Genomic DNA, 25277 nt, shown 5'->3' with positions numbered 1-25277 from the left:
ACAACACCGAAGACAGGAAGAAAAGAGGAATGTGAAAGCTTCACGGCAGGTCACATCCTTAGAGCAGGAAACTGAATGGCTGGTGGTGGCAGCAGTGGTGGTAGTGGCGGTGGTGGCAGCAGCATCACTGTGGCTTGGAGCCTTCAGAGTGAGCTGGCCATGAGAACTGAGGAGCAACCATTGGCAAATAAGCACTTTGGGAAAGCCTGGCACCAGAACAGGTGGGAAAAGGGGTTCAACAAGCCTGCAGTTACAGAGCTCCTTTGCCTCTGCATTTTGGACAAGACACGAATTCTTTCACATCAAGAAAAAAAATAAATTTTGTTTAATAAACACTAGACAGCAGATATGTGTTAGAGCAGAGGAAAAAAAAATCTCTGCCTACTGACAAGGGACCCTCACCCACACTTGCAAGTGAACTAACCGAGGATGCGACTCTGGAACTAGCCCCTGCGCTGTGTTCATTCTCCGCCCTCTAGGGTCCTCTGTGTCTCCTCAGACAGGGCTCTGAGTTATACAAGGCATTTCTTTGCAATTGGACCTCAGTTTCTTGCTTGAATCCATACATCTGTCAAATAATGCTTTACCTCTCTGCTTTTCACACCAAAAGAGTCAAGAGAAATACATAGAATAAAATTATTGTCTTGTGAAAACAAAACAAAACAAAAAAAAACCTGCCCACCTACCTAAGTCCTAGAATCTGGTCTCTGAGAAACTGTTTCATGGTTTGTTCTCAAGGCTAGAGGACAATGATAATAAAAATTTGCTAACATTTTTTAAGTGCTTACTCAGAGCCAGAAACTGTTAAGTATGTTATCTCATTTAACCCCTAAATGATCCCATGATCATTATCTCCATTTTACAGATGACGAAACATGCTCAGAGAGGTAAGGTTACCCAGCTGGTGAAAGGGAGAGGCAGATTCACTTCTGGGGCTGTAGATAAGGGACTGCCTGCTGCATTTGGCAACTCCTGCTCACTCTTAGGGATAGGTAATCTGCTCTAGGAGCCAATCCAGGAAAGAGAAAAAGCTCTGCAGACAGGGAGGGTCGGGGGATTATCACTCTGCCAAGCTCTACCTATACAGGAGGTTGGTCAAGATGATACCCTTCCACCCAGAGGCAGTATATCATGTCATTTAAGAATATGGACTCTGGGTCAGGTTCCCTAAACTTGCATCCTGACTCCACTCCATGACCTTCATCAGCAAGGTCCTTAACTTCTCTGCGCTTCAGTTTCCTCATTTGTAAAGTAGGAATAACAGTACCTACTTCATAAGGTGGTTATGAAGATTAAGTAAATTAATACATGTCAAGTGCTTAGCATGGGATATAGTTAGGGCTCAATACCTGTATTTCGAGCCCTAAGTGCTAGAAAAGGACTAGTCACTCATTCATCAGATTAGCTACTCACTTCATCTTACTTGCTTGTCAGGTGATAATACTTCACACTCCATTTCAATTTACTGAAAGACTAAGCTTTCATAAGGGAATGGTCACTGCATGTCAGAACCTGTATCTTTATGACAGCGCTTAGTGTTAGTTTTCAAATGCTGGGCCAAATCTGATCAACCAGGCTAAATCTTGCTGGTCTTTTATTATCAGTACCAAGCTCAGTACTTGGTACAGAAAAGGAGCTTAATAAGCAGTTATGGAACGAAAAAAAGACTGAATGGATCCAACTATCCCTGGAAGACTGGAGTGCTTTAGCACACAGCGGCTCTAGAGGAAGGTACTGCTGTCGTGTACACCTGTACACCCAGTCCATAAAACACGGGGGTTGCCATTTGAACAGTGAACAGTGCCATCAGAACAAGGCAATACTGTGAATTGCAGTCAATTGCAAATTCTGATTGTACCACTTGGAGGCATCAGTAGACTCAGGAATTCCTAAGGCAAGGAGCACGTTATACTTATCAGATAACAAATATGATGTTCCAGAAGCTGTTGATGACTTTCTGTCGAAGCTAGGGAACTCGCCCTGCTAGGAGTACTCACAGCATATCAATTTGAGAAGATTACCTTCAATTCATGTGTTACAATGGCATGCATGATTTCTTTTTTTTTTTGGCAGCACCACGAGGCTTTCAGGATCCTAGTTCTCGGACCAGGGATTGAACCCGTACCCCCTGCAACGGAAGTGCAGAGTCCTAACCACTGATTTCTTATTCCTCAGAGCCCCCTACAACTAAGGCGGCCCTTTCTTTTCAATCTGCACATGGTTAGACATGAGGCTACCAGACACCACTGCTAAAGAATACAAAATGGCTGTTAAACCCATCACTATTGAAGAACAGAGCGAATTGATTTTTTATAAATTTATTTATGGCTGCATGGGGTCTTCTCATTGCGGTGGCCTCTCTTGTTGTGGAGCACGGGCTCTAGGCACGCGGGCTTCAGTAGCTGTGGCTCGAAGGCTCTAGAGTGCAGGCTCAGTAGTTGTGGCGCACGGGCTTATTTGCTCCGCGGCATGTGGGATCCTCCCAGACAAGGGCTCGAACCCATGTGTCCTGCATTGGCAGGCAGATTCTTAACCACTGTGCCACCAGGGAAGCCCAGGAGCCAACTGTTTTAATAAGAATAAACAGACACGGGACTTCCCTGGTGGTCCAATGGTTAAGAATCTGCCTTCCAATTCAGGGGACACAGGTTTGATCCCTGGTGGGGGAACTAAAATCCCACTGCCTCGGGGCAACTAAGCCCACGCCCCACAACTACTGAGCCCATGCACCACAACTAGAGAGAAGCCCATGCCCCGCAATGAGGAGCCTGTGTGTTGCAGTGGAGAATCCCACGTACTACAACTAAGACCCGATGCAGCCCAAAACAAATCAATAAATAAATATGTTTTTAAAAAAATTCTAAGAAAAAAAGAATAAACAGACACAAAAAACTCGAATAAGAACAATCAGGTTGATTTATGATTTGATTCCCCAGGTGTTATACAGCGGCTGCCCAGATGTACCAAGCACAGGCGTGACTTATACTGTACTCCTCCCCATTCCTGTCAGGTCTTTTGTTCAGATTTCATAAAGATATGCCAGTGTCTCCTAAGGAAACAACCTGTGGGGAGTTGGATTAATAAGTGGGTAGGATGATTTTGTAACTTTTTGGTTGACCACTTTTTTTTTTTTTTTGTGGTACGCGGGCCTCTCACTGTTGTGGCCTCTCCCGTTGCGGAGCACAGTCTCTGGACGCGCAGGCTCAGCGGCTCACAGGCCTAGCCGCTCCGTGGCATGTGGGATCTTCCCAGACCGGGGCACGAACCCGTGTCCCCTGCATCAGCAGGCGGACTCTTAACCACTGCGCCACCAGGGAAGCCCGGATGACCACTTTTAATTGTCTATTACCCACCACCTTCACACACTAGAATTTTTATTCATCATTTGAATTATTGGGTTATTTATTAAGCCACTTGAAGCAAAGGTACCATGAAGACAAGTCTGATTAACCACATCTGGCTTCTAAAGATGTACCACCATATATTTGAAAGTAAAACCAAAGACACCCCCTTTCTCAGTCGTGTTAGATTAGGCGTAAATTAGATTAAAACCTGCTAGAATCCTCCCAAGCCCAAAGCTCTCACTTGACAAAGTCACATATATGTGTCCCTAAGTATATTTCAAAGGGTCTTAATGTGAAAAAGCTGCAAGCAGCAAGAGATAATCACACTCCTGAAGAGCAAAGCGAGTCCTTACTCTCCACCTCAGGGACACTAGAGAGTAGCATATTCTGGGTCTGAGGGCTGCTAAATTCAACATTCACATTTCCATTTCCCTTTTCATCTGCTGCTCTTGGAGACTTCATAACTCCATTTTGTGACTGTTAACCTGTGAAAAGGACTTGGGTCAGAGAATTGAGACTCTATTGTAACTTCCAGCTGGTTTATAACCAAGCCCAAGGATTCTTAAGGTACTGGGGAGGTACAAGAGAAAATGGAAAGGAAAGAACGTTTCTGGCCAGCAGCTTTGCATCTTTTCTGAAGATCTCCCACAAGCAGAGTCACAGTTATACTCTGTATTGAGAATATGATTGCTGTGTGGCATAAAAGATCACCCCATTCAAATATGGAGAGAGAGGGAGACAGACAGGATCAAAGGCAGGGGGAAAGTATGTGAGCCTTGTGAATACAACTCACGCTGAAAAATGAGCAAGCCCTCTTTGCAGATTTGTGCTTCTTCCAAACACAGGATGGGAGAATCAAGTTACTGGTGGCTGAGAACTGGTACTGTCTATCAGAGATAGTAATCTTTATTCACAAAGCAATTACAGTTTATAAAGGCATTCTTCACAAATGTCATCTTGATAAATCCTCACAATAGGACATAAATAATACCTACTTCCACATGGGAAAGTATGGCTGAGATACATGGAGCACCCTGCCCAAGATTATAGAGCTAGTTAGCAACTTATATGGGACTGAATGTCAGGTTTTCTTTTCATCATATTGCTTTTCTTTGTTTTTAAACTTCCAAGGTGTCAGTCAACTCATAATACTTGCCACACCAAAGAGGTGGCTTCTCTACTGAAGCCCGCGTGCCGCAACTAGTAAGCCCACGTGCTGCAACTACTGAAGCACGTGCGCCTAGAGCCCATGCTACCCAAGAGAAGCCACCGCAATGAGAAGCCTGTGCACCACAGTGAAGAGTAGGCCCCGCTCGCCACAAGTAGAGAAAGTCTGCGTGCAGCAACAAAGACCCAACACAGCCAAAAAATAAAAAAAAACAGGTGGTTTCTGATGAAAAGGTGCACAAGGCAAGTCTAAAGAAATTTACAGGCAATGGCCCCACAGGGAGTTTTTAGAGAGACTGCCATAAAGACTCTGTTTCTTGATAGCACTGCCAATCCTCCAACTGGCCTGCTCAAGGTGCTCTTTATGTTCTTAAAGTACCTACAATTACTTTAGGTGCTGTGTCTAAGACAAAGAGGGCTGCTAGTAAGTACATTACCAGGAATTTCAACACCAACAACAATCAAATGGACCTGCTGAAAGAGTAAAGCAAGAGGAACAAAATAACAGGTTTAAAACAGATGTATCTCTTGGTAACTGTGGGAGATTGGTTCCAGGACCCCCACGGATACCAAAATCCAAGGATGCTGAAGTCTCATCTAAAAGCCTCTAGTAGGGCTTCCCTGGTGGCGCAGTGGTTAAGAATCCGCCTGCCAATGCAGGAGACAGGGGTTCGGGACCTGGTCTGGGAAGATCCCACATGCCGCAGAGCAACTAAGTCCGTGAGCCACAACTACTGAGCTTGTGCTCTAGAGCCCGCGAACCAAAACTACTGAAGCCCGTGTGCCTAGAGCCCATTCTCCACAAGAGAAGCCACAGCAATAAGCCCGTGCACCACAAGGAAGAGTAGCCCCCGCTCGCTGCAACTAGAGAAAAGCCCGTGTGCAGCAACGAAGACCCAATGCAGCCAAAAATAAATAAAATAAATAAATTTATACAAAAAATAAAACAAAATAAAATGGTGTAGTATAGCTGGCCTTCTGTATCTGCAGATGCAGAACCTGTGCATATGGAGGGCTGACCATATGTCATTTCCCTCAGTATAAAAGGGTAGTTTTTATAGAACTCTTTTGCATAGCAGCTAGGCTCATTCCTTCTGGTACAAGGATAAGTTACAGTTCAAACATCTTGTAAAACTCAGTATCCCCAAAGGCCAAAACCAGAATGAGACAGAAAGAGAAAAGGAAAGGAAGGAAGGAGGGAAGTAGAGGCCAAAAATCCTGAAGGAAGTACACAGAAGGCTCTGTGACACCTCTAGCTTGGTCCACTGACAACAACTCTAGCTTGGTCCACTGACTGCCATGTAGCCTCTGCTTAGAATGGCCTTTCACCCAACAGAAGCTGAGTTGCCCTCTGAGCCACCAGGAGGGCAGCCACCTGATGGAAACTCCACCAGAAACAAAATAGCACTTGAGGGTCCAATTAATACTGAGGAGCAAAAATAGAACTACCATACGACCCAGCAATCCCATTACTGGGCATATACCCTGAGAAAACCACAATTCAAAAAGAGTCACGTACCACAATGTTCACTGCAGCTCTATTTACAATAGCCAGGACATGGAAGCAACCTAAGTGTCCACGGACAGATGAATGGATAAAGAAGATGTGACACATATATACAATGGAATATTACTCAGCCATAAAAAGAAATGAAATTGAGTTATTTGTAGGGAGGTGGATGGACCTAGAGTCTGTCATACAGAGTGAAGTAAGTCAGAAAGAGAAAAACAAATACTGTATGCTAACACGTACATATGGAACCAAAAAGAAAAAAATTGGTTATGAAGAACCCAGGGGCAGGACAGGAATAAAGACGCAGATGTAGAGAATGGACTTGAGGATATGGGGAGGGGGAAGGGTAAGCTGGGACAAAGTGAGAGAGTGGCATGGACATATATACACTACCAGATGTAAAATAGCTAGTGGGAAGCTGCTGCATAGCACAGGGAGATCAGCTCGCTGCTCTGTGACCACCTAGAGGGGTGGGATAGGGAGGGTGGGAGGGAGACGCAAGAGGGAGGAGATATGAGGATATATGTATATGTATAGCTGATTCACTTGTAAAGCAATTACACTCCAATAAAGATGTTAAAAAAAAAAAAAAAAGATTGAGGAGCAAGGAGACACTGCCCTCTGGGCGGCTACTTATCTGGATATCTTTTCTTCTCCAGACAAAAGCACAACAAACATGTTTTCTAAAATGCTACTTAATAACACTGTTTACTGCCTGACCAGTTTAACTGTCATTTCCTAAGAGGACACAACCTACCTCTTGCTAAAACTAAAACCTTATTTGTGCTCTTTGAAGCAGTATGGCTGACCTGTGTTTCACTGGGCCCTACTCACCAGGCTCAGAGTTGGTGGAAGTAAGGTCTCTGTTCCAGAAACACAATACAGGCGCTGACGACACAGGCATCTGGTGCTGAGAATATATTCCACCCACTCCACCACCATTCCCTGCCATTCTTTTGTGTATTTTAAAGTAAGATCCCATAAAATGCCTCTATCATTGTGAAAGAAAATCAGTGATCTGCAGTCTTGGAGATGATTTCATTAACTTAGGTCCTGGCAGACTTAGGATGGATAGACTCATCTACCAGGGGATCTATGAGAGACTTCTATTCTAAGAGTCATTTGAGTCAAAAACAAAGAGGGAAAACATAAACAAACAAACAAATAAATAATCAAAACAGCCAAAAGTCTTTTCGTTCCTTGTGAGAAGATGAGGTCCTATTACAAAGACTGAGACTGCCAGGCAGATGGGGCACTCAGCAAAGTCCCTCACCACAAATATCTTACCATAAAGAAACAATTTACAAGCTCCAGTTAACAGTGCTTAGAATAATCAAACAACTGTGAACCACTAAAATGCAAATATTTTTGAAACTTTCAGTTTGTTATAATTTTGTATGTTTTAGAACAATGTTTCAGCCAATGTTTATAGAGACCTCAGTTTAGTTAAGATTTCCCTGATTATTCAATTACTTATTTCCAAATAAAGATACCATCTAGTTCTTAGTGGAATTAGAAAATTAGGTTTGAACATATCTTACTGATATCCTCAGAATTCCTTTCAGAATTCCGGTTTCTATAACCTCCATTTTATTCTTTCATATTCTAAGATGACTATTGTTCTAGATCCCCTGGCTCTTTTCTTCTGGGAAAAGTGGACCCTAAATTCAACATATACTCATGCTTCATTGTCTAGGTCTCTAAACTGAGTCACCGTAGGGGAAGAAAAAGCAAGTTGCTAAAATCAATGTGGAGAACATACAGCTTCTTATTTTGCTTTGTTTGCTGAATAATGTTCAAACCATTTCTCTCTCATTTCTTTTTCTTACAGAGCTGACGACTGGAGGTAGCAGGAACAGCCAAGAGAGCAGATGAGGCCCACAAGTAGGCCACACTGCTGAGCCTACCACAAAGGCTGCACAATATTCCCCGGGCATCCCCCAAAGAACCAGCAGCTATTCTTCTGGCCTCACCATTGAAAAGAGATTATTTCTCCTGGCTCTTTACCTACTACCTCCCACCCAAGAATCTTAGCTCTCTTGAAGGTGGTCTCTATTAGCCTCTCTGGCTTCAGTGTTCTGGGCTCAGACACTTCAGAGAATCCTGCTAACATACTTTCTGCAGAAACAGGGCCTTGAAAAGATGAATAAAATACAAAGCTGCCAGACTTCTGAACACTCACTGTTCAACTGCCATTTTAGCAGAAGTAACCACCCACCATTCTTTATTTCTTAGTCAAAAAGCTATAGACCCACTGCCACTCTGACAGAAGCTACAAGACTAACAATGGAAGTTTCAAGTCAGAAAAGGTCCACTAGAACAAGTTGGATCCCTAACTGTTTTAATTAATTAATTAATTAATTTTTGGTTGTGTTGGGTCTTCATTGCTGCGCCCGGGCTTTCTCTAGTTGCGGTGAGCAGGGGCTACTCTTCGTTGCGGTGCGTGGGCTTCTCACTGCAGTGGTTTCTCCTGTTGCGGAGCACGGGCTCTAGGCGCACAGGCTTCAGTAGTTGTGGCACATGGGCTTAGTTGCTCCGCGGCATGTGGGATATTCCCGGACCAGGGTTTGAACTCGTGTCCCCTGCATTGGCAGGTGGATTCTTAACCACTGCGCCACCAGGGAAGTCCTCCTAACTCTTAGATCTACTCATTCTCACATGCAAATAACAGAATTATCAAACTTCAGCCCCTAATAAAAACAAGGGATGGCTTTTCACATGGAAGATGTGCCCACATTAAATTAGTCCATACTGAGGAAGCAACATCTGCTGAGCTGTAATATCATGGCTGCCATTGCAACAGATACATATAGAGAATGAGGGAATGATCTCTGCACAGCGCAGAAATCTCTGGTAATCCAGGAGTTTGGGAGAAGACAAAGCCAGCGGGTCTCTAACACTATCCCAGCTAGAGGTACTATCAAGTGCTACCAAGGCACAGCCTCTGGCCATGAAGAAACCCTCCTGGTCAGACCTGTGTGCCCTGGAAATATAACAGAGACTTAACCCTTGGATGCCTTGAAACACTCTCAAGACCTAAGATACACCATCCAATGTATTAAAAGGCATCCCTTATATTTGTTTGAAGACCACCAAAATAACCAAGATAAGTGATCATATAATTGAAAATTTCTCCTCTTTATAAGAAAAACTGGGGAAAAAAACACATTAAAAAGGGGAGAGCCTTGAGCAGTGTCAGGAAGCATCTTGAGGTTTCTACCACACAGAATAGCAGGCATGTCTAGATTTTTTAAGAAAGTTCCAACTTCATGTTTTGTCCTATCAAAAGGCTATGTGGGGCTTCCCTGGTGGCGCAGTGGTTGAGAGTCCACCTGCCGATGCAGGGGACATGGGTTCGTGCCCCGGTCCAGGAAGATCCCACATGTCGCGGAGTGGCTGGGCTCGTGAGCCATGGCCGCTAAGCCTGCGCGTCCGGAGCCTGTGCTCCGCAATGGGAGAGGCCACAACAGTGAGAGGCCTGCGTACCGCAAAAAAAAAAAAAAAAAAAAAAGGCTATGTGTCAGGCAACGCAAACCAATTTGACATTTGAAGATGGTTAACGTTACAACACAGCTGGCTCCTCTCCAAAAGATTTCAGTTCAATACACTAAGATTATTTCTTCTTGTGGAAAGACTTCTAGAGTTTTATAGATTAAAAAATGCCTTTACCCTTTCCCTACCGACTCCTCATCCCCCAAAATCAGTAGCCAGAACAGGCTATGTATTCATTATTCAAGAACAACTGTTTTCTCACAGCAGACTAGGCATGGGGGGGTTCAGTGGTGAACAAAACCTAGCAAGGCTCTCATGAAGATTATTTTTTAAAGTACTAGGACAACAAACAAGTACAGTTTTAAACAAATAAACAGCACATATCTCTATCTGAAATTCTTATCAGGAGAAATACAGAATGGAAAGTGTTCTTTAATATTGCCAGAAGTGAAGAGGGACAAAAGGAGAGTGAGAAAGTTTATGCTAAGAGGTCAACTGTGTGACACAGTTCACCAGGTATAAAGTGCACTGTGAGCAGCACATACAATGGACAAAGCTGGATGTGACCCAGAGAGGAGAAAATGATAAACCACACTTAAGAAAAGTGAGAGAGGCTGGCTTCCCTGGCGGCTCAGTGGTCAGGAGTCCGCCTGCCAATGCAGGGGAAACGGGTTCAAGCCCTGGTCCGGGAAGATTCCACATGCCGCAGAGCAACTAAGCCTGTGTGCCACAACTACTGAGCCTGAACTCTAGAGTCTGTGAGCCACAACTACTGAGCCCTCGTGCTGCAACTACTGAAGCCCGCGTGCCTAGAGCCCGTGCTCCGCAACAAGAGAAGCCACCACAATGAGAAGTCCGTGCACTGCAACGAAGAGTAGCCCCCGCTCGCTGCAACTAGAGAGAGCCCGCAAGCAGCAATGAAGACCCAACACAGCCAAAAATAAAATAAAATAATTTATATTGAAAAAAAAAAAAAGTGAGAGAGGGACTTCCCTGGTGGTCCAGTGGTAAAGAATCCACCTTCCAACACAGGGGACGCGGGTTAGATCCTTGGTCAGGAAACTAAGATCCCACATGCCGTGGGGCAACTAGGCCCGCACGCCACAACTACTGAGCTCGTGCGCGTCAACAAGAGAGCCTGCGTGCCGCAAACTACAGAGCCCACATTGCTCTGGAGCCCACGCACCCTGGAGCCTCCGCGCCACAACTAGAGAAGAGAAAACCCGCATGCCACAGCTAGAAAGAGGCCCGCGCACTGCAACAAAAGATCCCACATGCCTCAACTAAGACCCGACACAGCCAAAAATAAATAATAAAATAAATAAATAATACATAAACCTTAAAAAAGAAAGAAATAAGAGTAAGAGAGCCAGAAATAAATAAGATCAAGATATATTCTTTTTCTTGCTAAGATGGGCCTGGCAGAAATGCTAGTGCCTTCAGGAATGGGGCATTCTACTTCTGCCCTCTATAAATCTTACAGTTTACATATAATAAGTTGTAGAATAACTCATACAGAAAAACTACATCCAAAGCTGCCTAGGTAAAATATGGTCTTTATCATACTATAACTTCTCTAGCTTCTGAATCTATTGATCTTATATTCAAATTTTAGACACTGACATCAACACTGGTCTATTCCACATCATAAGCTTTAGCTACTAGTCATAAGTCTATGTGACATTTTAAAAAATACAAAAACAGAAGCATACATTTTAATTATATTTTATTTATATAGTTTATTATTGTTTAGTATATTTATTATTATTATCAGGATAACTAAAGTTTGAAGAAATAAGTTCCATAACCTAAAAGAATTTGGAATCTGGTTCTTAGCCTGGAAAATTAAGAGACTACAAGTAGTCTCCCAATGCCTATTTGCTTTCTTTTTCTTGGAAGCAAACCCTTGATTTTTAACTGGGTACATGGCTGCCTGAAATAAAGAAGTTTTCCAGCCCTCCCTGCAGTTAAGTGAAGCCATAAATTCTAATACACTGGACATAAGCAGAAATAGTACTTGCAAAGTTCAGGAACTATTCTTGAAGGGAGAACCATGTCCATTTTCATCCCTTCTTCTTTTCCACTGGTCAGCAAGTCAAAGTGATGGCTGACACTCAAGCAGGTAGAAGTCACAGGTTGAGGATGATAGGGTTACACAACTAAAAGAGACTGGGTCCCTGATGATCATACCACCATAAGAAAACCTGGATGGCTTAGACGTCATTTACGGTAAAGAGAAATAAATCACCTCATTTTAAGCCACCGTTATTTCTAGTGTTTTGTCACTCACCAAATCTAATCCTAACTGATAGAGATGCTTTTGGAAATTATTGGTGATAGGCAGAGGTAGGTATTTTGCCGTAAAGACTATGAAATAAAAAGAAAGCTGTAAATTAGTTAAATAGTGAAACGAAAGATACAAAAAATGACAGTGAAAAAACTGCATGTTTATTCTGCCAGGCATCAATCTTGTATCTCTATCAGTTACCTAAAGGTCTTGCTGTCACTTCACACTCAACAACCATCTTCGTCCCTCCCTTCCAAATGCCTTCCTTTTCCAGATGTTTTATTTCTGTTCAAGGTACTACCGTTCTTCTAACCTCTGAGTGGCCTCTGAGTCTACCCTCCCTCTTGCCCCTCTGTCCAATATCCAGTGTTACCAAACCTCAGAGAGTCTTCTTTCAAACCTGACTTCTTCATTACATACCTGCTCCCAGCCCCTAGTGGAAGCCATCATCTCCTCACATCTCAATTTCTGCTCCAGATTCTAAAAGACCTTTTCCTCTTCAGTTTCACCCCTCTAGTCAAGTCTATATACTACCACAAGAAGAGTTTCCCTATAGTGTCATTTTGACTTTGTTACATTCTTGTGGTTCCCTCATGTTTTTAAATTAAAGACTAAATGTAAGGCCCTTGACAACCTACCTTGCACTTTCCAAGCTATTCCTTTCACTAATTCCTGGAGTATGAGGACAAGAATCAAACAGAAACTTGGAAATTAGAACAAACAAGATGTGGCAACCTCTGTTAGAATAGAAACAGTATATTACTATCTGCTATCAAAGATAACAAGGTAGAAGCCTAATAGAAGTACCAGAATCTGGCAAGTCAAGAGGCTACTCAGGTTGGGAGAACAAGAGACTTCTACATTATGCAGAAACTAAAAAGATCACTAAAGGCTTATGAAGAAGGAATACAGAGTCAGAAACTACTTTTAAGTTGTATTAATATCCAGAAACAAATATTTATTTAGCACATCATGTGTTGCCAGTTATAGGTCTAAACCACTTAGGCAGTGAAGGAAATAAAAGTGAAAAAAAGAAACAGTCCCTGCCCTCTTGGATCTTTAAATCCAGAGACGTCTATTTCTGGTAACACCTGCTTTACTGTACATAGATCTTTGTTAGTCATGACCTGGGCACTTTGTCTGGTTTAGCTATTTACACCTTTATTCCGTATTTCTCAGGGTTCCAGTGCTATCTTGAAACTACCTAAGCAAACGCCTGACAACACAGAGTCCCGTTCCTCCCAAGCACTCAAATGAGCCACAAGAAGAATTTTCCTAAGCAAGGCGCCCAAACTAATGTTCTCTGACCTTAAAGAGGTCCAGCTGAGCTTAGAAACCAGATAGGAACAAACACAAACATTTCTCTGAGCTGGCACTCCTCCAGTTTATAGGGAACCGAACATATCCTGCATTGCTCTGGATTCACAGTGCACAAGAATCACATCGAAGAAGAAGAAAGAAAAAGACCTTTATATCTTTAAAATACCTCAGGAGGGGCTTCCCTGGTGGCGCAGTGGTTGGGAATCCGTTTGCCAATGCAGGGGACAAGGGTTCAGGCCCTGGTCCAGGAAGATCCCACATGCCGCGGAGCAACTAAGCCCGTGCGCCACAACTACTGAGCCTGCGCTCTGGAGCCTGTGAGCCACAACTACTGAGCCCATGTGCCACAACTACTGAAGCTCGTGTGCCTAGAGCATATGCTCTGCAACAAGAGAAGCCACTGCAATTAGAAGACCGCGCACCGCAACGAAGAGTAGCCCAGACCGCGCAGCTACGAAGACCCAGCACAGCCAAAAATAAATAAATAAAATAAATAGATTTATTTAAAAAAAAAAAAACCTCAGGAATTAGACAACCTGAGCATTATCAGATGCATAGGCAGAAATAATAAATGTGCCATTTAACAGTTGACTATGAGAAGGAGAACCTATAAGGAATGGAAAGAAGAAAACTAGCTGTTCAACCATCAACTGCAAATCCTGGATATGCTCAAAACCCAAATAACAAAGGCTGATCTATGTCCAGGGCAACAAGTGCCCTGAGGCATCTGGCTGAAAATAACAAAACAAAACAACATGAAACAAGACAAAAAACCCAACAACAAAAAAACAATCCATAGTCCAAGGGAGAATTCAAAATGGCAGCATGAATGCCCAAATGCATCCAAAACAGAACTGAAACCTGGCCATTGGAACTGTGAGTATTCCATGTTTTCAATAACACACCACTCCAATATGGGGCCTAATCCATTTGGAGAAAGCTCTTGAAAAAAATACCTGAAAACTTCAGCATTTCCACTCCTAGACATACATCCAAGAGAACTGAAAATGTATGTTTACACAAAAATTTGTACATGAATATTCATAGTAGCATTATTCATAATAGCCAAAAGTGGAAACAACCCAAATGTCTATCAACTAACGGATAAAGAAAATGTATTACAACCATACAATGGAATATTCAACTATAAAAAGAAATGAAGTACTAATTCATACTACAACATGAATGAACTTTGAAAGCTTTATGCTAAGTGAAAGAAGTCAGTCACAAAAAAGTGTATGATCCCATTTATATGAAACATCTCAAACAGGCAAATCTATAGAGACAGAAAGTAGATTAGGGGACTTCCCTGGCAGTCCAGTGTTTAAGACTCCATGCTTCCACTTCACGGGGCATGGGTACGATCCCTGGTCTGGGAACTAAGATCCCGCATGCCATGCACAGCACGGCCGAAAAAAGAAAAAAAGAAAGTATATTAGTGGACGGTAAAAGCATGAAACAGGGAAAGGTGAAGGGAAATGGGAGCAACTGCTAATGGGTGCAGGTTTCTTTTGGGGTGATGAAAATGTTCACGAGTTAGATAGTGGTGATGGCTGCATAACTCTGTGAATATATTATACTAAATGCCACTTAAACTGTACACTTTAAAACGGTGAATTTTAAGATATGTGGACTATATCTTAATTAAAACAAACCAAAACAAAAAAAGCTTTCAGGGCTGCAAGACTATTGCCAGAACAAAGACATTCATTTATTTCATTCCTCTCTCTTTGCCATACCCTGGCCCACTTAACCTGTCCCCACCTCACAGCCTCTCAGTGAGTACTCTGCCCCCAGCCTTTTCTCCTCTAACTGTGCATACCACTGCCACACTCATCCTCCTTAGCACACCTCAATTCTTGCCCAAAGCTCTGGTTCCCAATGACCATATATAACTGAAAATTAGAGAACTCTAACTAGAAGGGAACATCCATTTTCCCAACAAAAAGATGGCCAAAAGGCAACTTGACCAACCTTTTTTTAAAAAATTTATTTTATTTATTTATTTATTTTTGGCTGCATTGGGTCTTTATTTTTGGCTGCAAAAGGCAATTTGACCAACCTTTTTTTTTTTAAAAAATAAATTTATTTTTGGCTGTATTGGGTCTTCATTGCTGCGTGTGGGCTTTCTCTAGTTGCGGCAAGCGGGGTCTACTCTTGGTTGCGGTGTGCGGGCTTTTTGTCACGGTGGCTTCTCTTGTTGTGGAGCACAGGCCCCAGGTGCACGGGCTTCAGTAGTTGTGGCACGTGGGCTCAGTAGTTGTGGCTCGCGGGTTCTAGAGTGCAGGCTCAGTAGTTGTGGCGCATGGGCTTAGTTGCTCCGTGGCATGTGGGATCTTCCCGGACCAGGGCTTGAACCCGTGTCCCCTGTGTTGCCAGGCAGGTTCCCAACCACTGCGCCACCAGGGAAGCCCAATTTGACCAACCTTGAATGAATAAACTTTAGGGATATGAAATAGCCAAATGTCTACTTAATTTATTAATTAGTTTTACATGTTTAAATTATAAAACAACATGGTCTGAATTACAACTGTACCCCCAATACCTATACACTGGCAGGCATATAAACACAGCAAGGAGCTCAGCAGCTACTGAATGACTGTATCTAGGCAGCAATCAATGAAGTTTAAACTACTAGGTGACAGACTGAGGATACACTCAAAATCCAAGTCCACCAATGGGTATATGTTAACAGGAATGAGTGTACCTATTCACCAAGAGAAGTAATAACTACGAAATAGCCCCAAATGGAAAAAAAACCAAACAAAACCCAACCCTCCATGTTCTTTGACAGTGGAACCAATGAATAAATTGTGGTATGTTCTTTTTCTTTCTTTAAATATTTGTTTGTTTATTTATTTATTTAATTTTTGGCTACATTGGGTCTTAGTCGCGGCAGGCAGGATCTTTGTTGTGGCATGCAGGATTCTCCGCTGGGGCACGCGGGCTCAGCAGGTGCAGTTTAAGGGCTCTCTAGTTGCGACACGCAGGCTCCAGAGCACGTGGGCTCTGTAGTTGTGGCCCGAGTGCTCAGTAGTTGTGGCACATGAGCTTAGTTGCCCTGTGGCATGTGGGATCTTAGTTCCCTGACCAGAGGTTGAAACCGTGTCCCCTGCATTCGAAGGGGGATTCTTAACCACTGGACTGCCAGGGAAATCCCTGTGGTATGTTCTTATACTGAAAGACCGTACAACAATGAAAATGAACACATCCCACTTAAACACAAAATGAATTTTAAAAACAATACTCAGTATAAAAGTCAGGTAGAAGAACACATCATGTGTGATTCCATATACATAAGGATCAAAAGCAAGTCAAAGGACTCTACAGAATGACAACTTAGGACAGTGACTACCTCTGGGAAGGGGAGAAAGATTAATGACCAGGAGAGGCTTCTTCACATGGAGCAGCATCCTGTTTATTAACCTGGGCTGCAGTTACATAGGTCCTTGGACAGAACGTTTGTGTCCACCCCCCTACCCCAATTCATATGTTGAAGCCCTAATCCCCAATGTGATGGTATCTGGAGGTAGGATGTAATTAGGTCATGAGGGTAGAGCCTTCATGAATGAGATTAGTACTCTAAGAGACAAACAAGAGAGAATCTTTCTCTCTACCATGTGAGGATACACAACAAGGCAGCAATCTGCAAACCGGGAAGAGGGCCCCCACAGGGAAACATACTGGCTGGCACCATGATCTTGGACTTTTCAGTCTCCAAAACTGTGACAAATTTCTACTATTTAAGTACTGTAACCAGTCTATGATATTTTGTTATAGCACCCAAACTAAGACAATAGGTGTATTCAACTTGTGACAATTCACTGAATAATATGCTTATGATCTCTGCTCTTTACTGTAAGTACGTGATACTTCAAAAAGCAAAGAAGAGAGAGAAGAAATAATGATTTAGAGACAGTACCCCTTCCATTTGTACACTTCTATTTTATTCAAGCTTTTTACATGCTGCATTTTTAATCACCAACAGAGCCATTTTAGGTCATCTAGCAGTTCTCTAGAGCACATCATTCATTCATTTATTTATGGCTGCGCTGGGTCTTCGTTGTTGCATGCTGGCATTCTCTAGTCGTGGCAAGTGGGGGCTACTCTTCGATGCAGTGCATGGGCTTCTCATCGCGGTGGCTTCTTTTTGTTGTGGAGCAGGGCTCTAGGCACATGGGTTTCAGTAGTTGTGGCACACAGGCTAAGTAGTTGTGGCTCGCGGGCTCTAGAGCGCAGGCTCAGTAGTTGTGCACAGGCTTAGCTGCTCCACGGCATGTGGGATCTTCCCAGACCAGGGCTTGAACCCATATCCCCTGCATTGGCAGGCGGATTCTTAACCACTGCACCACCAGGGAAGTCCAAACACATCATTTTTTAAAAATTTATTTTATTGAAGTTTAGTTGATTTACAATGCTGTGTTAATTTCTGCTGTACAGCAAAGTGATTCCATTATACATATATATACATTCTTTTTCATATTCTTTGACATTATGATTTATCAAGGATATTGAATACTGAGTTCCCTGTGCTATACAGTAGGACCTTGTTGTTTATCCATTCTATACGTAATAGTTTGCATTTGCTAATCCCAAACTCTCAGTCCACCCCTCCCTCTCCCACTCCCCTTCCCCCTTGGAAACCACAAGTTTCCTCTACGTCTGTGAGTCGGTTTCTGTTTCAAAAATAAGTTCATTTGGGCTTCCCTGGTGGCGCAGTGGTTGAGAGTCCGCCTGCTGATGCAGGGGACACGGGTTCATGCCCCGGTCTGGGAAGATCCCAGATGCCGCAGGGCGGCTAGGCCCGTGAGCCATGGCCATTGAGCCTGCGCGTCGGGAGCCTGTGCTCCGCAACGGGAGAGGCCACAACAGTAAGAGGCCCGCATACCACAAAAAAAAAAAAAAAAAAGTTCATTTGTGTCATATTTTAGATTCTGGCTTAGTATGATAATCTCTAGGTCCATCCATGTAGCTGCAAATGGCATTATTTCATTCTTTTTTATGGCTGAGTAGTATTTCATTATATATATGTACCACATCTTCTTTATCCATTCTTCTGTCAATGGACACTTATTTAGGTTGTTTCCATGTCTTGACTATTGTGAACAGTGCTATGAACATAGCGGTGCATGTATCTTTTTGAATTATAGTTTTATCCAGATATATGCCCGGGTGTAGGATTACTGGATCATATAACAACTCTAGGTTTTGAGGAACCTGTATACTGTTTTCCACAGTGGCTACACCAATTTACGTTCCCACCAACTGTGTAGGAGGGTTCCCTTTTCTCCACACCCTCTCCAGCATTTGTTATTTGTAGATTTTTTAATGATGGCCATTCTGACCAGTGTGAGGTAGTACCTCATTGTAGTTTTGATTTTCATTTCTCTAATAATTAGTGATGTTGAGCATCTTTTCATGTGCCTGTTAGCCATCTGTATGTCTTTTTTGGAGAAATGTCTATTTAGGTCTTCTGCCCACAAAATGTGGTATATCTTAAGCAAATTTGATGGCAATTAAAATGATGTGCTCTAAAAAGGGAACCATTTGTACAACCGAAGCCCAAGACATACAGATCATGCTGTTTGGAGCTGCTGATAATGCTAATAAATGCTTTATGTAGCAAGTCTTCACTTCAATCAAAACATGTTGGGAGACTTCCCTGGTGGTCCAGTGGGTAAGACTCTGTGCTCCCAATGCAGGGGGCCCAGGTTCGATCCCTGGTTGGGGAACTAGATCCTGCATGCATGCTGCAACTAATAGTTCGCATGCCACAACTAAGGAGCCCGCCTGCCGTAACTAAGACCCAGCACAACCAAATTAAAAAAAAGAGAGAGAAAGAAACAGAAACCGACTCACAGACATAGAGAACAGACTTGTGGTTGACAAGGGGGAAGAGGGGTGGGGGAGGGACGGATTGGGAGTTTGGGATTAGCAGATGCAAACTATTATATATAGAATGGATAAACGACAAGGTCCTACTTTATAGCACAGGGAACTCTATTCAATATCCTGTGATAAACCATAATGGAAAAGAATATGAAAAAGAATGTATATATATGTATAATGGAATCACTTTGCTGTACAGCAGAAATTAACACAACATTGTAAATCAATTAAACTTCAATAAAATAAATTTTAAGAAGATATACCACATTTTGAATCTGTGAATAATGTTATTGTGGGGAAGTTTATCGTAAGCCCGAGTATTTTTTGGCATGAAACTACAATAGTCAATTCTTTCAATGGTCCTGTAAGTGAATTTGAATACTTGTTTTATTAAACATGTTATCCAACTTTTTATTTTTGAGATTATAACCCTGGAATAATCACCAAAACTGTGTTAAATTTCTTTGCCTGCTTAAAAAAAAAAAAAGGATTCTCTTTCCTGAGGGATAAAGTTTTGAGAAACCCCATGTCATATTCAGGTAATATACCTAATTTCAACATTTCAAAAAGTCTAATAGATATCCCTTAAGACTAGACAGGGTAACTAAGATGTCTTCTTTTTTTCAGTTTTAGCTGAATATTCATCAGGAACCAACAATTTACAAAAGAAATACAAATAACTAGTAATCAAATGTAAAAACATTCTATTTCACTAATAACCTAAGACAGAAGATTAAATCACTCCCTTCTTTGCTACACGGGCAACATTTTTTTTAAAAATTATGAAATATTTCAAACATACAGCAAGTTAGAGAACACAATAACACACATCCATGTACCACCACTCAATAAAAATATTTTGTTATTAACACTTGGCACCCATTGGGATGCAGGGAAGACAGGTACTCTCAAACACTGTTGGTAAAAAATAAGTCAGGAAATTTCTGGATGGCAATTTGACTATATTTATTAAGTCATAAAATATGCTTACCTCTTAATCTGGCAAGTCTACCTGGAGGAATTAACTTAAAGAAGTAATTAAGGATGTATGGCTATTTAGCTACAAGGAGATTCATCATAGCATTCTTTAATAAAATAAAGAAATAATCTCAAAATATCAAATGAAGAACTCGTTAAATCATGGTAATCTATACTATGGAGCATTACAGAGCCATTAAAAGTGGTATGATAAAAATGTATTTAATGACAAGGAAATATGCCCACAATACTTGAAAAGAAAAGGTTATAAAATCATGTGTACAAGATTATCCTACTTTGTAAATACAAAGGTTATGGATGATATGTACATAGGAAAATTTGAAAGGGTACACATCAAAATAACAGCAATAATCTATTCAATGTTTATAGACTATTTCATCCAAAAATAGAAGAATACACATTCTTCTCAAGCTTAGATGGAACATTCACTAACACAGACAACATTCTGGGCCAAAAAACACACCTTATCACATTTAAAATAGAAATTATAAATGTATGTTCTCAGACCACAACATAATAAAACTAGAAATCAATAACAGAAAGATAGCTGTAAAATCTCCAAATACCTGGAGATTAAACAACACATTTCTAAATAACACATGGATCAAAGAAGAAATCTCTCAAGAGAACTTTTTTTTAAAATTTGAAACTAAATGAAGCTGAAAACACAACTTGTTGAAATTTGTGGGATGCAGGGAAAGCAGTGCTCAGAAGGAAATTTATAGCACTGAATGCACATAATAGAAAAAATGAAGATCTAAACTCAATAATCTAAACCTCCACCTTAGAAAACTATAAAAAGAAGAGCAAGTTAAATCCAAAAAGAGCAAAAGAAATGATAAAAATAAGCACAGAAATCAATTATACTGAAAACAGAGAATTCATAGAGAAATATCAATGAAACTAAAAGTCAGGTTTTTAAAAATATCAATAAAATGGATAAACACCTAACCAGGCTAACTAAAAAAAAGAAAGATACAAATTACTAATAGCAAAAATGAAATAGGGGCCATCAGTACTGATTTCATGGACAATAAAAGGATAACAAAGGAATATTATGAACAACTCCATGCCCACAAATTTGATAACCCTGGTGAATAGGAGCAATTCTTAGAAAAACACAACCTGTTAAAACTCACACAAGAAGAAAAAGACAATCTGTATAGGTCTATATCTACTAATGAAATTGGATCAATAATAATCTTCCAAAACTGAAAGCACCAGGCCCCGATGAGTTCACTGATGAAGGCTACCAAACATTTAAGGAATTTATACTAATTTTCTACAGTCTCTTCCAGAAGACAGAAGTAGAGGACACATTTTCTAACTCATTCTATGAGGCAGACATCACCCTAATACTAAAACCAGACAAAGATATTACAAGAAAAAAACCAATATCTCCCATGAGGGTAGATGTAAAAATCCTCAACAAAGTATTAGCAAAGCAAATCCAACAATGTATGCAAAGAATTATATGCCATAAACAACTGGAATTTATTCCAGGTATGCAATGCAAGGTTGGTTCAACTTTGAAAAATCAATTAATATAATCCATCACATCAACAGGCTAAAAAAAAAAAAAGAATTACAAGGTCATATCAATAGAAGCAGAAAAAGCATTTACAAAATCCAACAGCCATTCATGATAAAAACTCTCAGCAAACTAGAATAGATGGGAACCTCTTCTACTTGCTAAAGAACAATGCGGGTGGAGAGGGGTGGGGCAGAACCCTAGAGCTGGCAAATAAGCTTATGAAAAGATGCTCACATTCTATGTCAACAGGGAAGTACAAATTAAAATGAGACACCATTACATAGCTATTAGAATGTCCTGAATACTGACATCAAATGCTGGTGAGGATGTGGAGCAACAGGAATTCTCATTCACTGCTGGTGGGAATGCAAAATGCTACAGCTACTCTGGAAGACAGTGTGGCAGTTTCTTACAAAACTAAACATACTCTTACCGTGAAATCCAGGAACTGCACTCCTTAGTATTACCCAAATAAATGGAAAACTTATGCCCATACAAAACCCTACATATGGATGTATCCTATAGCAGCTTTATTCATAACTGCCAAAACTCAGAAGCAACTAAGTTGTCCTTTAGGTGAATGAATAAACAAACTGTGGTACATTCAGACAATAAAGTATTATTCAGAGCTTCAAAAAAAAAAGGAGCTATCAAAACACAAAAAGACATGGAGGAAACTTAAATCCATATTACTAAGTGAAAGAAGACAATTACTAGCAAGTGCATATTACTATGTGAAAGAAACCAATCTGTAAAAAGCTACATATTGTATGATTCCAACTACATGAGATTCTGGAACAAACTATGGAGACAGTAAAAAGAAAATGGTTGCTAGGGGTTTGCAATCCAGCAACCATTGAGGAAAGGATGAACAGGTAAAAGCACAGAGGATTTTTAGGGCAATGAAACAACTCTGCATGTACTGTAATGGTTGATGTATGTCATTATCAATTTGTCCAAACTCACAAATCTACAACACCAAGAGTGAACCCTCATGTAAACTATGGACTTTGAGTTGACAATGATGTATCAATGTTGTTTCACTGATTGTAATAAGTGTACACAGTGGATGGTGAAGAAGGCTGTGGGTGTGGTGTTGGAGGTGGGATGCTCAATTTTTTTGCGAGCCTAAAACTGCTCTAAAAAACAAAGTCTATCTAAAAGGAGAAAAGAAAAAGTCCATTAATTTATTTTTTTTAAAAAAAGCAATATAGGGCTCTCCTAGTGGCACAGTGGTTAAGAATCCGCCTGCCAATGCAGGGGACACAGGTTCGAGCCCTGGTCCAGGAAGATCCCACATGCCGCAGAGCAACTAAGCCCATGCGCCACAACTACTGAGCCTGCGTGCCTAGAGCCCGTGCTCCCCAACAAGAGAAGCCACCACAATAAGAAGCCTGCAAACCGCAACGAAAAGTGGCCCCTACTTGCCGCAACTAAAGAAAGCCTGCGTGCAGCAACGAAGACCCAATGCAGCCAAAAATAAATAAATAAAAAGCAATATAGAGATCACTGGAGATACTAACCCTTTTCTCTTAACCCGTGTTTTCTACTTTTTCTACAGTAAAATGAGTAACAACCACAGAGAAGAGTGGGTGAGGTGGTGAAGAACCACCCTAACTAACTTTGGGAAACAGTATTTTGACTATATACTCTCAGGCTAAAGACAAAAAGAACTGTACCCAAATACTGGATTCTAGTTTTTCACAGGGGGATGAATTAACAATCTGAAACTACTTTATGTATACTCTGGGATTGAGCAAATAAGTAAACATATTGTGGATAATGAAAGCCAGGATTTTTACTATTAGCAAGAAGAATTACAAATAAGGAATGAGGTAAAGCTAGAATGAACACAGTGATATTGGATTAGAATTGGAATTTATAACATCATGAAATCATGGTTTTTAATATATATACACAGATAGATATAAAAATGCATATGTGTGTATACACCGTATTATTTAGTTCTATTCACTACATAAAATAAGGGAGATGGGATGCTTCAACCTTATAGTAGAATTCTAACAAATGTGTAAGAAATGATGGAAATAGAAAATTGCCCTTAGACAAAAACCCACAGTAGTAACTTTATGTGCAAAAGCTATCAATGGATGCTAAAATTATTAAGTGAAAAAGGCATGCTGAGAAATAGGATATTTATAATCTCAAAGTATGCCCCCACAAAATACTTATTAATTATAATAATTATAATTTATAATTAATTAATTATAACTTATAATAGTAAGTTAATTATACCTAAAATAGTAACTTTACAGTGGTAAAACCTGACAAACACCACCTTAACCAAGTGGTCTAACTTAATATCACTAGTAATAGGACAAAACCATGTGCTACCTGATGATATATAAGGAAAGACACACATCATTCCTGGGGTATTCTTGCCAAAAAATGCATAACCTGAATTTAATCACAAGGAAACAGACAAATCCAAACAGAGAAATGTCCTACAAAATAACTGCCAGTACTTTTCTAAAGTGTCGAGGCCATGAAAGACAAAGAAAGACTGAGGAGTGTCACAGAGAATAAAAGGAGATATCACAACTCAATACAACATATGATCCTGGCTTGCATACTAAACCAGAGAAACGACATTAGCGGACAACTGGCAAAATCTGAAAAGTTATGTATATTAGATAATATTATATCTATGTTAACTTAATGATTATGAAATGTTGAAGAGTATTGGTATTCTTTCCACTACTTTGTACCCCCTTGAAAGACTGAGATTATTTCAAAATGAAAGTTTTAAAAATTAAAAAATTTTAAACAGTGTCACCCCACTAGACCATAAGAAGACATGTCCATTTTTTCATTAATAAATGTATACTACTTAGTCCAAGGTCTTATACATAGAAGAGCTCAGTATTCACCATGTTAACAAAAGTTAAAATGAGTTGTTTCTGATATATCCAACATGATTCCAGACAGACCAACCAGTTTTGCACAGGAGGGTATGTCCCATTTACAGTAAAATGCTATTATATTAAGATAAAATATATGCATCTTTTACTTTGAGTTGAGTCTCTATAACTAGTTCAACATGCTGGCTCCAGTTATAAGGCTCTGTGAAACCTTCTTCCAAAATAAAGCCAAATGAAAAGATATTCATTTGGCTTCCAATATTTGATACACTATAACCAAGGGCTATGAAAATCAGCACCCATATTTTAAATACTCCCTGGAAAACTGACAAGTGAAATACAATCTGTTTAGGGAATTCTCAACTTGTTTTTCTAGCAACTGCTATCAAATGTGTGTGATCTGCTGACCCTCAAGCCCCATATCCAGCTGGTATGTCTGCTGGATAACAGAATATCTTAGTCATTTCTCAGACTGATTCTAAAAATCACCTTTGGGGGGGAGTTCTCTGGTGGCCTAGTGGTTAGGAGTTGGAGCTTTCACTGCCAAGCCCAGGTTCAATCCCTGGTAGGGGAACTAAGACCCTGCAAGGTGCGCAGCATGGCCAAAACAAAAAACCAAAAAAAAAAAAAAAAAACCCCATAAAACCCTTTGGTTCTTTAAAGAACTTATTCTGGGCAATATATCAAGTAGGTCTCATTCTGAAGCTCCTACCCCAAGGGCACAGGCTAGGCTTGTGACTGGCAGTCTGGAAGGTGGGCAGGAGCCATGTCTGCACTCTATCACTACACTCTTAACCCCACCCACCACTCCCCATTCTGTTAGGACCAGGAGGAAGGTAAAGAGAAAGGT

The 25277-nt window shown here is 40.9% G+C and overlaps 1 protein-coding gene across 4 annotated transcripts in view; it reads right to left on the bottom strand.

Moving 5' to 3' along the window:
* Positions 1-25277, bottom strand: part of RBM6 (RNA binding motif protein 6) — a 107445-nt gene that overhangs the window by 23283 nt on the left and 58885 nt on the right. The window contains exon 1 of one of the 4 annotated variants that reach the window (XM_060022533.1): positions 425-2170. The exons of the other annotated variants lie outside the window; for them this stretch is intronic. The gene's annotated coding sequence lies outside the window, so the exon portion shown is untranslated. Of the gene's footprint in view, positions 1-424; positions 2171-25277 lie in introns of those variants that run through there. 4 annotated transcript variants of the gene reach the window in all.

This window comes from Delphinus delphis, chromosome 10 (genome assembly GCF_949987515.2).
Source record: "Delphinus delphis chromosome 10, mDelDel1.2, whole genome shotgun sequence".
Classification (NCBI taxonomy): Eukaryota; Metazoa; Chordata; class Mammalia; order Artiodactyla; family Delphinidae; genus Delphinus; species Delphinus delphis.
This window is presented reverse-complemented; position numbering and strand designations above follow the sequence as displayed.